The 10421-nt window shown below is 46.7% G+C and overlaps 1 long non-coding RNA gene across 1 annotated transcript; it reads right to left on the reverse strand.

The window, feature by feature from the left end:
• Positions 1-8316: 8316 nt before the first annotated feature.
• On the reverse strand, positions 8317-9374 carry LOC119368632. The gene is made up of 2 exons (XR_005176697.1): positions 9229-9374; positions 8317-8520 (listed from the first exon to the last, which is right to left on the reverse strand). It is a non-coding gene; the product is annotated as an uncharacterized LOC119368632 (long non-coding RNA).
• Between the last annotated feature and the right edge of the window lie 1047 nt (positions 9375-10421).

Below are 10421 nucleotides of genomic sequence, written 5' to 3' on the forward strand. Positions count from 1 at the left end.
CATCGTACCGGGCCCTCATACATGCGGGGTGTTGTTGTGGCATGTCCGAAGAGGCGGCACGCGTCTCCGGGGTGTGGCCCCCCTCACGGATGGCGCCTCCGCCGGCACCTGGAGGGGGGAAACGGACGCGTCGGGTCTACACGGAGTGGATGTAGCTGTGGGTTTGGCCCGGATGTTGCTCCCTGGTGTCCCTCTGGGCCGACCTGACACAACCGGGTGGAGAGGTCCACTAGTTAGGCGGGACGGGGGCCCTAGGGGGGTAGCAATGCCACCGGAGCAACGGGCAACGCACTTCCTTCACAAAACTGGGCATGTTCTCTCTCAATAGCTAGATACTACCTCGGAAATGTTGCAGTTTACAAGAGGCCTTCAGTTAGGCTTCTGCGAAATGCGCTCAAACTTTTACCATAACATACAAGGGCCACATGACGCCACTGTGCTAGGTCTTGAGGATTTCCGGCAAAGTATGATTTTTCGTGGATTTTAACGGCTAGATCCGGCATGTTGCTGAGGCACATTCACCCTTCGGGGGTGGGGCCTGCCCCTCCTTTGGTTGCACTAGGCCTACACATACCACAAAGACATCATATATGATTTGACAAACCACTTCTGGACATCATTTCAGGTGGTCCTCATGGAGATCTGTAACTTCCCGCATTGAAACCCTACGAATGCAATAAATGTCTCAAATATTGCAGGCGGCCCCGAAAAATGCCATGTCCTGCCACGTGTCATGCGATGGCCCCCTTTGAGATCATGAGAAGTATCGAGGTCAACGGAGAAACGGGCAACACACTTCTTTCACAAATTGGACAAGTTCTCTCTCTATAGCCATATACTACCTCGGAGATCGTGTAGTTTACAAGCGGCCTCCGGCCAGGCTTCTACGAAACGCGCTCAAACTTTTCCCACACATTACAAGGGCCATATGATGACACCGTGCCAGGTCCCGAGGATTTCTGGCATCATATGATTTCCCATGGATTTTAACGGCCAGATCCGGCATGCCGCCGAGGTACATACACCCCCGGGTGGTGGGTCCTGCCCGTCCTTTGGTTGCACTAGGCCTACACGTACCGTGAATACATCATACATGGTTCTACAAAGCACTCCTGGACATTATTTCAGTTGCTCGCATTACAAGCGGCCTTCGGCCAGGCTTCTCCGGAACGCGCTGAAACTTTACCACACCCTACCGTGGCGGGCTCGGCCCAGTCGGGAAACATGGGAAGGAGCGAGCCGTTTAGACCGATGCCCTTCTCCAAAATTGTTAAGTGTTTACTCGGAATAAGAGGAGAAAATACAATTGCAATAGCTTAAATCTCATTGGTGGAACCAGTTGTGGCATGGATTGATGACATGGCTCACATCTATCCATCCATCTCTCCACGCCACATGCCACATCCACCCATCTAAAGAAAAGGAGGAAAAAAAGAAAAAGAAAAACAAGACAGAAGCCCATCGCACGCCTCCCCCTCTCCCTCTCTCGCTTGTCTCTCCCTTCTCCCTCCCCCCACCCACGAAACCCTCGCCGCCGCTGTCTACGCCGCTCGATTTCGGCGTGTTCTGGCGGCCCTCGCCGGCGCGCAGCACAGATCCGTGCTCCCCTGCCGCCTCTCTTCCCTTCCCTCCGGCCAGATTCGCTTTTCGCGGCCCCAAGAGCTCACCCACGACCCCTCCCCATGGCTAGGGTTTCGAGGGTGGCGTCCCCTCCAACTCCGGCGTGTCGCTGGCGACTCTGCTCCACCATCTTCGACGCCCACCGCAAGTCCCACGGGCGGCTCCGCCTCGTGGTCGGTGCTCCTACACCCGGTGGCTACGGGGCGGACGCACGCGGCGGGTAAACTCCGGCGAGACGGCGGCCCCCTCCATGGCGTGACGGCGGTGCACTGCATCGGCTAAAGCATCCCCATGGTGAGCCCCTCTGCACTCCTCTGTTCCCCCCTTTTCCTTGTGTAATGATGCTTCACATTGCTTGATATGAATGTGATTTTGGTCAATCTTCACTTCCGCCTAGCTAGCTAAAAGAAACGTGTGTTTGTTTATGTATGCTATAACAAATCACGTACGTGTATGTTAGCTAAAAGAAGCAACCAAGCTAGTAGCTTAATTGATATACAGGAAACTAGCTAGATGTGCCTCTCTAACAATGTGTTCATCAGGCTGCTCTAAGGTATCCTTTGAGTGCGCCAATTAGTTCGGCCAGCCTCTATGATTTATTCTGATAGTTGCTGGAGTACTTCTATTTGTGAAAAATTCGACGCAACAAAAAAATGTTAATCAGTCTGCTCTCTCAAAGTCAAGTTTGGGCTGCTGCATATGAATGGATTTTTTTCTCAGTTTGGGAGCTAGGTACTGGTGGAGTTTGGTGTATCCATAGTCCGCTCTCTCTAATGTTAATCAGCCTCTGTGGTTTTTTTTCTCAGTTCTAGAGATGCAGGGAGGGAGGGACGCCCATGGATTGGACTGCAAGGATTGGATGCAAACCAATGCACATGAGGAGGAGAGATGCAAGCCATGCCATGACCTGAAGGTCCCTGCCATGAACCCCTTCCCCTTCACGTGTATAATCATGCTCAACATATGATTTTTCTAATCTTCAATTCAGCCTAGCTAGCTGTTGTAGTACTTGCTTGTCTCCTTCCAAATGTTGCCCCAGTCCGTTGAGCTTCTTATTGCTCCAAGTAGTACTGCTATTTTTCTGCTCTGCAATTTGATGTGCATGGTTCCAGGCTCCCAGTCTACCACTTTTGTTGCTGTGATGTCGAGCTCTGCTTTCTTTATTATCACGAGTTGCAAAATTAGTAGGAACTAAACTTTTGTTAACTTATTGGCTGAACCAATGGAACTACTGTTATATTTGATTTGTCGCTCAACTAGTTCTGCAATGATTGGATCGAATGATGGCATGATCCTACTGTTATCATTGCTATTACCTTGGTCTTATAGATGTTATTGTTCCCGTCATATAGCACATGCTACTTTCTTTATTAGTTGGCTGCTGGTTCTATTTGTTCATATGTACAAGTGCTAATGTTTCTTTGTTATCTTATAAAGGATATAGTCCTTCATTTGTATATAGCTGTAACTCTCTTATTGATCAACATATACTGATTCGTCTCTTTACTGCAATTACTCTGTAGTTCATGATTTGCTCCCGTAGTGGTATAAAATTATAGTTTCTCTTTCAAGCTGGTACTGTGTTTGATATATACTAGTCTTTATCTAAATACCATGTATTGGTATTTCTTGTATGGTTTAGTACATCATCTACTGGTGGTTTAGTTGTATATTGTACAGGACATAGTCCTGATGGTTGCATGTAGTGATAATTCTTTCTTTGCATTAGCTATTTCATATGTTTCAGATGATTTAGATGCATGCTTATACTCCTATCTATACCAGGTGCATGTGTTGTGCTTGTGTACCTGTATACAGAATAGTACCCATGTGTAAGTGGGTGTATGTGTTCTGCTTACACCAGATGTTTAGTAAATGTGCTATCAATGGCCTATTTCTTCTTGCAGGTTATGGACTATATATTTTCTTGCCAATTCCCTCTCTCTTAAATCTGATTTGAACAGATGCTACACTGGTCTCTTCACTTTCTTTCTTTCTCTCCTACTCTCACTGATAAGAACATGTGCTCCTTCATCTTGCCATGCCAATGATGGTGTCCTGAGGCTCTCGTCGTTACTTAACAACAGATGCTGCACCACTTGATCCAATGATGCAATAGTCCTAGCACTACTAGGCTGCCTGAGGACAATCCCTACTTCAAACCCTACCTCTGGGCTAGTTGATTAGTAGTGGGTTAGTTGGATTTCATCTGAAAACTAACCCAAGCTTAATTGAGGGACCCCTTAATCATGGAGTTAGTGCTAGTTTGAATTGATCTTTGGGTTTGGCTCTGATCTATACTTTGCTGGCTCTACTTCTGTCTTGGGCTATTGGCTCCATTTATGCAGTGTTGGCTCTCTTCTACTGTTTCTTTGATCAACTTAATCTGATTGGGGTTTGGCTAATGTTTCCAAATTCTTAAGTGCTAGCTCCTACAGTAAAGGCATTTTGCTAAGGGGAATGCTGCATTTAAACCTTGATCAAGTTTTTCCTGTTTGTTGTTTCTTGTTTTGCAGGTTGATGAACTGCAAGAAAGAAGCAGAAGATGAAGAACTAGATAGTTTAGAATAGGTTTAGTTTAGGACTTTTTCTTTCTTCTTTTATTTCCTTTTCCTCTAAGTGTAATTCCTGAATGCTTGTAATTGACATTTATATTAATAAAGTCTATTGTTTATTATTCAGACCAAATAATTGTAGTGTTCCATATATTATGAGTATAGTTTCTTTTATTCACTTTTTGCAATATCACTTGTATTATTTCTTCATCAAACATGGAAAAAAACTATGCCTACGGCAAAGCCGTCGGCATAGATCAGCCCAGGGCTATCCAAGGCGTGCCACGTGGCAGGCTATGCCTACGGCAAAGCCGTCGGCATAGATTTTCATCTATGCCGACGGCTTTACCGTAGGCATAGCCCTGCCACCAGGATGCACACCGGAGCGACACGTGGCAGAGGTATGCCGAGGGCTTTGCCGTCGGCATAGATTTCCATCTATGCCGATGGCAAAGCCATCGGCATACCTCTGCCACATGTCGTCCCTTGGTTTGTCAGTGCTTTTGACGGCGCCGTCTGTTGCCGTCAGGCGGAAAACACTGCCGACGGCTAAACTATGCCGACGGCTGGCCCACGGCCGTCGGCATACACTCCTATGCCGACGGCTATACTACGCCGACGGTCTGACAAAACTACGCTGACGTGATCTACACTGACGGGGCTATGCCGACGGCAGCCGTAGGCATAGATCTATGCCGACGGCATAGGACCTATGCCGACGGTCCTGGGCCGTAGGCATAGCCCACGAGTCCGGTAGTGCCGGGAGACCGCCATGCTCTTCTCCCTCTCGGACCGTTGCACCACCACCGTGCGCGTCCCCGAACCCGCGCTGCGTCACCATGTCGTCCTGGGCTCCTCTTCCGACGGTTGGCTTGTCACCGGCGACGGGCCCGGATGCGCCTCGTCAACCCGGTTACCGGCAAGCAACGCATGCTCCCTGCCATCACCACGATGCCCTGCCTCGTCGAGCAAGAGAAATATGGACAATTCGTGCTTGACCTGTGTTCGACGCCATTTTGGCAGAATTATGTTATGAAATAATAAAAAAATGGTGCTAAAATGTATTTGCAAGAAAATATATGACCGAGAATAATATGTTGATTTTCATCGGGGGTGATGAAAATCACGAGACGGAGGGGACTCCAAGGGGGATGCGCCCACGGCGGCAGCGTCGAGCAGATGGAAGGAGGAGCCTGCAGAGGAGGCCCTGCTGCACCCTCGGCGATGAGAAAAGGAAGCCAAAAGGCCGCGCGAGGGAGAACCATGCTCTCGGATGACACGCCGGCGTCCACTGCACCGTAGACGTGCTGCGACCACGACGACGACGATGAACGCCCGCCGGCAAGCCCGGCGGAGCCATCTTCCACGCGCGCTGCCGCACACGCCATGAACCCAAGCAAGCAAGCACACGCACGCGACGCCAAGACCCAAGACTAACCGTGCACATTGTTTCATCTCTCTATTCTCCTTTTATCTTCTTCGTTGTGCAGATCGAAGATTCAAAGATCGACAGCCAAGCGAGTAGTCGGCCAAGAAAGAGGCAGCACCCAGGAGAGCGTGCGCCCATGATGGCAGCCGACGGCACCCTCACACACGCAGTTAGTTAAATAATAATATTAAAGAAAACAGTGAAGAAAAAGAAAAAACTATATGTATGCTTATTAACACATACTATATGCTTATTAACATACTATATGCTTATTAACACATACTATATACTATATATATGCTTATTAACACAATCTATATGTATGCTTATTAACACATACTGTATGCTTAATAATAATAATAATAATACATGGAAAAAAAAGAAAAAAAAAAGAAAAAAACTATGCCGACGGCAAAGCCGTCGGCATAGATGTGGCCAGGGTAGATGGACAGCGCCGCGGATCGATGACGTGTCAGCTATGCCGACGGCGGCCGACGGCATAGCTCCTGGTCAGTGCGCTCTGGATTGGTGACGTGTCACCCGTCACGGCCGTCGGCATAGATTTGACGTCGTTAGCCGGCCGTGATGGCAGTTGTCAGCGGGCCCGCATCTATGCCGACGGCCTATATATGCCGACGGCAGCTGTAGACGTAGTCTGGGATAAGCCGACGGCTGTGATGTGCCGACGGCTGCTGTCGGCGTAGACGCGGATAGCCCGACGGCCAGGAGCTAGTTGTCGGCATAGCTCGGACTAGGCCGACGGTAGCCGTCGGCATATATTTGGCTGTCGGCTTAGAGCCCTGTTCCGGTAGTGCGGGTGCGGCCACGGAGGAGCCATGGAAACTCCGGCTTGAACGCGCCGCGCCAGGCACGGAAGACGGCGGCGAAGGCAAGGCGGTCGAGGAGGCTCAGGCGGGCGTGGATGTTGGCTAGTATATCCACGGAAAGGCTGGCAACGTCGGTGTCGGCTTTCTTTCAATGTCGTTTTAGGCGCATGGCACGCCGGCTAGTTGATAAAATGCCCTGGGTTTTGCTCTGCAATTGATAGATAAAATGCCACATCTTAGCTTCTTTGCCAATTGGCTAAACGAATGCCACATCATCATGTTACTTTGCTAGATGACATGAATGACCAAAATGTATCCCTGACCAAAATAACAGAACAAGAAAAAAATTACTGCAGAAAAGCCTCAGCCTAGAAAGAGAGTAGAAGGCGGCGCGGCCAGGAGGAGGAAGGGCGGAAGAGATACGAGATGGGAGCGTGCGGTGGTGGGCCTGCAGGTGCGCGTGAGAGCGGCTGGCGGGTTGGATGGTTGAGCTCCGGCGGCGGAGGAGCAGTCGAGCGGAACAGAGAGCACGAGTGCACGCGGCTGAGTTGGGACAAACCTGGTCATATGGGCCGGCACGACACGGCCTATGTCGGCTCTTCTATAAAGGCGACTGCTACGAATAATGCTAGCCAGCCGTCCGATCTGGCGCTGGTGATGTTCGATCACAGCCCATCCTCGGCGCGTCCTCCTCTGCAGATTGCAGTGAAGATGCAACAACCCGTCGTCAATCCACACCACGCCTCCTCTGAACACAGCCATGGTGTAGCAAAAGCAAAGGATATATAGCACCTGTGCCGGCGACCATGCAGCACCGGAGCTGCCGGAGATGCTGCATCATAGCTCCAAAAAGAGCCGCCGGAACAAATTATATCTTTACCGACCCAATTAAGGTATCAGTGTTTGCTCTATTAGGCAAAAATGTACGCACTTTTTGCAGTTCATTCGACGTGGGCTGAGTGTCAAACAAAGGACAAACGAATGCAGCAGGAGTGAAGCAATGAACCTTCCGTATTCTAGATAGGAGGAGATTATAGGCCATCATTGATTCCTTCTCATGAATTTTTGTGTTACAAAATATTTATAGAATATTAGGTTACTAAGATAGATATAATTTGTCCGTCCAAATGAAAACCACTTTAAATAGAAAACCTTGGAGATTAGAAAACTGATATAAATATGGGGAACAAAAATTGACGTATTTTTTATAGTAAAGATTTGTCTTAAGTAAGTGAAGTTGTTCTGCACAGTTTATAATAGCACAATTAAAATCATTTTGTAACAGCCAATCTGTTACTGGCCCATGCGAATAGTCCAACTCAAAGGCTCCTAGCCCTCGCTCCTAGCCCGCCGGTGGCCACCCCGGCCCCGGCGTCCACGCACCACTCCGGTGGCCACTCCGGCCCCGTTGTCCACGCATCATCATCTCACGGTCTCCAACAACGACAATGTCATGGCTTTGACCAATCTCAACTTCGACGTCGGTCAGGATTTCGCATCGGAGGTTTGGAAGAAGTGGGGGTGTCCCGTTATTTTGTGTGCAAGAACGAGTGAATCTATTTGGTCCCAATAGCCAATAATTCATACATCAAGTTCATACATCAAGTTCTGCAGAATGTATGGTTATGTTTAACACTTAACAGATTTGGCACTATCTGGTGTGTAGTTCGAGAGTTTGATGAAAAACCGTTCTGGTTGAAATCACAGTATTGAACTTCGGTGGTAGACTAGTTTTTTTTTAAATGCATCCCACTACAGTGAGTGTATGTACGTGTTTGTGAGCATCCGCAATTACACCGTGTTAAAAAAGGGCATGATACGGGTATAAAGAGTATAGGATAATAAAGAACTTGGATTCAAATTATTCCAGGTAGAAAAACAATTCTTAATGCTCCCAAGTGAATCTTTATTCCCAAACTTTATTCTTAGTCATTTTCTTGCTACAAATCTCTGTTGCAGTAGCAGGCACCGCCACTACAGGTCCCACCTCCCTTACCATCTCGCTTGCAGATGTCATTACAAAATGAAGGATCTGAACAAGGAGTGTAAGGTTCACGGCGCCCCTCGACGCCAATGTTAGCTTCCATGCCTACGACAATAGAAAAATAAAAGGTAACATCAGAACTTGTTGCAGTTCGTATCTAAACTCAGTTTTTTCAAAAAAAAAAAAAACTCGGATTCTATGAAATCTATGTACTATGCAAATAGTAGGACAGCAATGGAGTGCTAATACAAACACAGGAAGAACAGCTGTTGATATCTTTTATGTCATTGCAAGTGACTGGTATCTAATTACGATGTACAATGAAAAACCATACGTACCACGAAAGAATTGTAATGGTGGTCATAAAATCAAAAGGAATATACCTCTTGTCTTTCATGCCATTGTTAAATAACACTAGATTTTAAGTACTACGAGTCGTAATAACTTTCATATAAGGGGATGAGCGCGGCCGCTCAAGTTTGCAGTTTGAGGAAAAAGGAAAAAGAATTTTTTTTTGTGAGGATGAGGAAAATGATACTTGCTTATCCTAACTAAACACCTCACTCAAATAGGTACGGTTGAAACACTTTTCTACATGATCTTATTTCTTCTTTTCTCTTGCAAAAATACTTGCATATCTTAACTTGAATGATCAAACTTCAGAATACTAGTGCCTAATAACCTTATAAGAAACATTCATATCATTGGCAACGGAGAATTATGCAATAGCATCAAATTTTTATCTAGCTCCAGAAAACCACAAATTCCTATATACTTACCCCAGTTGATAAGCTATAGTAAATTAAAATGTACCTATGTTCCTCCCTGATGCTTCACTCGACAATAAAGTGCTTGAAATCATCATAAGTGCCATCAAGAAATGAACACTGGAGTTGATCCGGATTAGAGCCATTACGAAACTGCTTACTGTTCTCTTCTCCTATGTCTTTTTGGTTGTGGTTGTTGTAGACATGTACTACTTAGCTGGTTCCTTCTGCTGTTTATATAGAGGCACGGCCGGTTCCTGGAGAATCAATTTTTGCGGTTTAATTCGTTCCTGCTTTGGCGTGTTTCCTTTTTACAATTCGCCGTAATTAATTAGGATCCTCGAGATAATACGTACATCATGGAATATCCTGTTCAACTACAAAAATAACCATAACAATTTATTAGCATTCCATAACACAGCTAGGGCATTTATTTCCTCCTAAAAATAACCATAAAAAATTAATTAGTTTTCCATAATAACATTATGACATATTATCTGCTCCCAAAATTATTTACAGACGAAATTAATTTGTAATGCTCCATACCAAGTTTATGTCTTTTTAGGCACCAGATTATGGCATTTATTCGCTATCAAATTACATACGAATCAACATGTGGTTGAGTTGGTTAGGTGGACAGTGGTATTCCCAACCCACCAGGGTTCAAATCCTGGTGCTCGCATTATTCCTGGATTTATTTCAGGATTTTCGGCGATGCGCTTTCAGTGGGAGGAGACGTTCCCGTCGACGCCGAGGCGCCTACGGTGACTTCGTAAATCTCAAGATGATATGCCGGCTCAGTCTCTCGGAGGTGCTCATAGGGGTAGGGTGTGCGTGTGTGCGTTCATAGGAATGAGTGTATGCGCGTGTATATGAGCGCTTATGTCTGTACTAATGCTCAAAAAAATTACATACGAAATTAATTTGTACTCCATAACAAGATACATGGTGTAAAAAAATATGTCATCTTGATAGCTCGTTTTCTTTTATTGAATTTTTTTTGATGAAATTTTTTAATCTGTTCATCAACTGTCAAGGTAGTATAAAAACGTCAAAAATAAAAGTGCATCCATGTCCGTAGTCCACCTAGCGAGGACTCCAAGCACTTAGAGCAACTCCAACGCGCCGACCCAAACGGACCGCATTTTGTCTGCCTTTCGTTCGTTTGGGTCAGTCGCCCGCTCGGCGTCCGCCCTATTTCCTTTTTGGCTCGGCTGTGCGCCCAACGCAAGCGACCCA

The sequence above is a fragment of the Triticum dicoccoides genome, chromosome 2B (genome assembly GCF_002162155.2).
Source record: "Triticum dicoccoides isolate Atlit2015 ecotype Zavitan chromosome 2B, WEW_v2.0, whole genome shotgun sequence".
NCBI classification, from domain to species: domain Eukaryota; kingdom Viridiplantae; phylum Streptophyta; class Magnoliopsida; order Poales; family Poaceae; genus Triticum; species Triticum dicoccoides.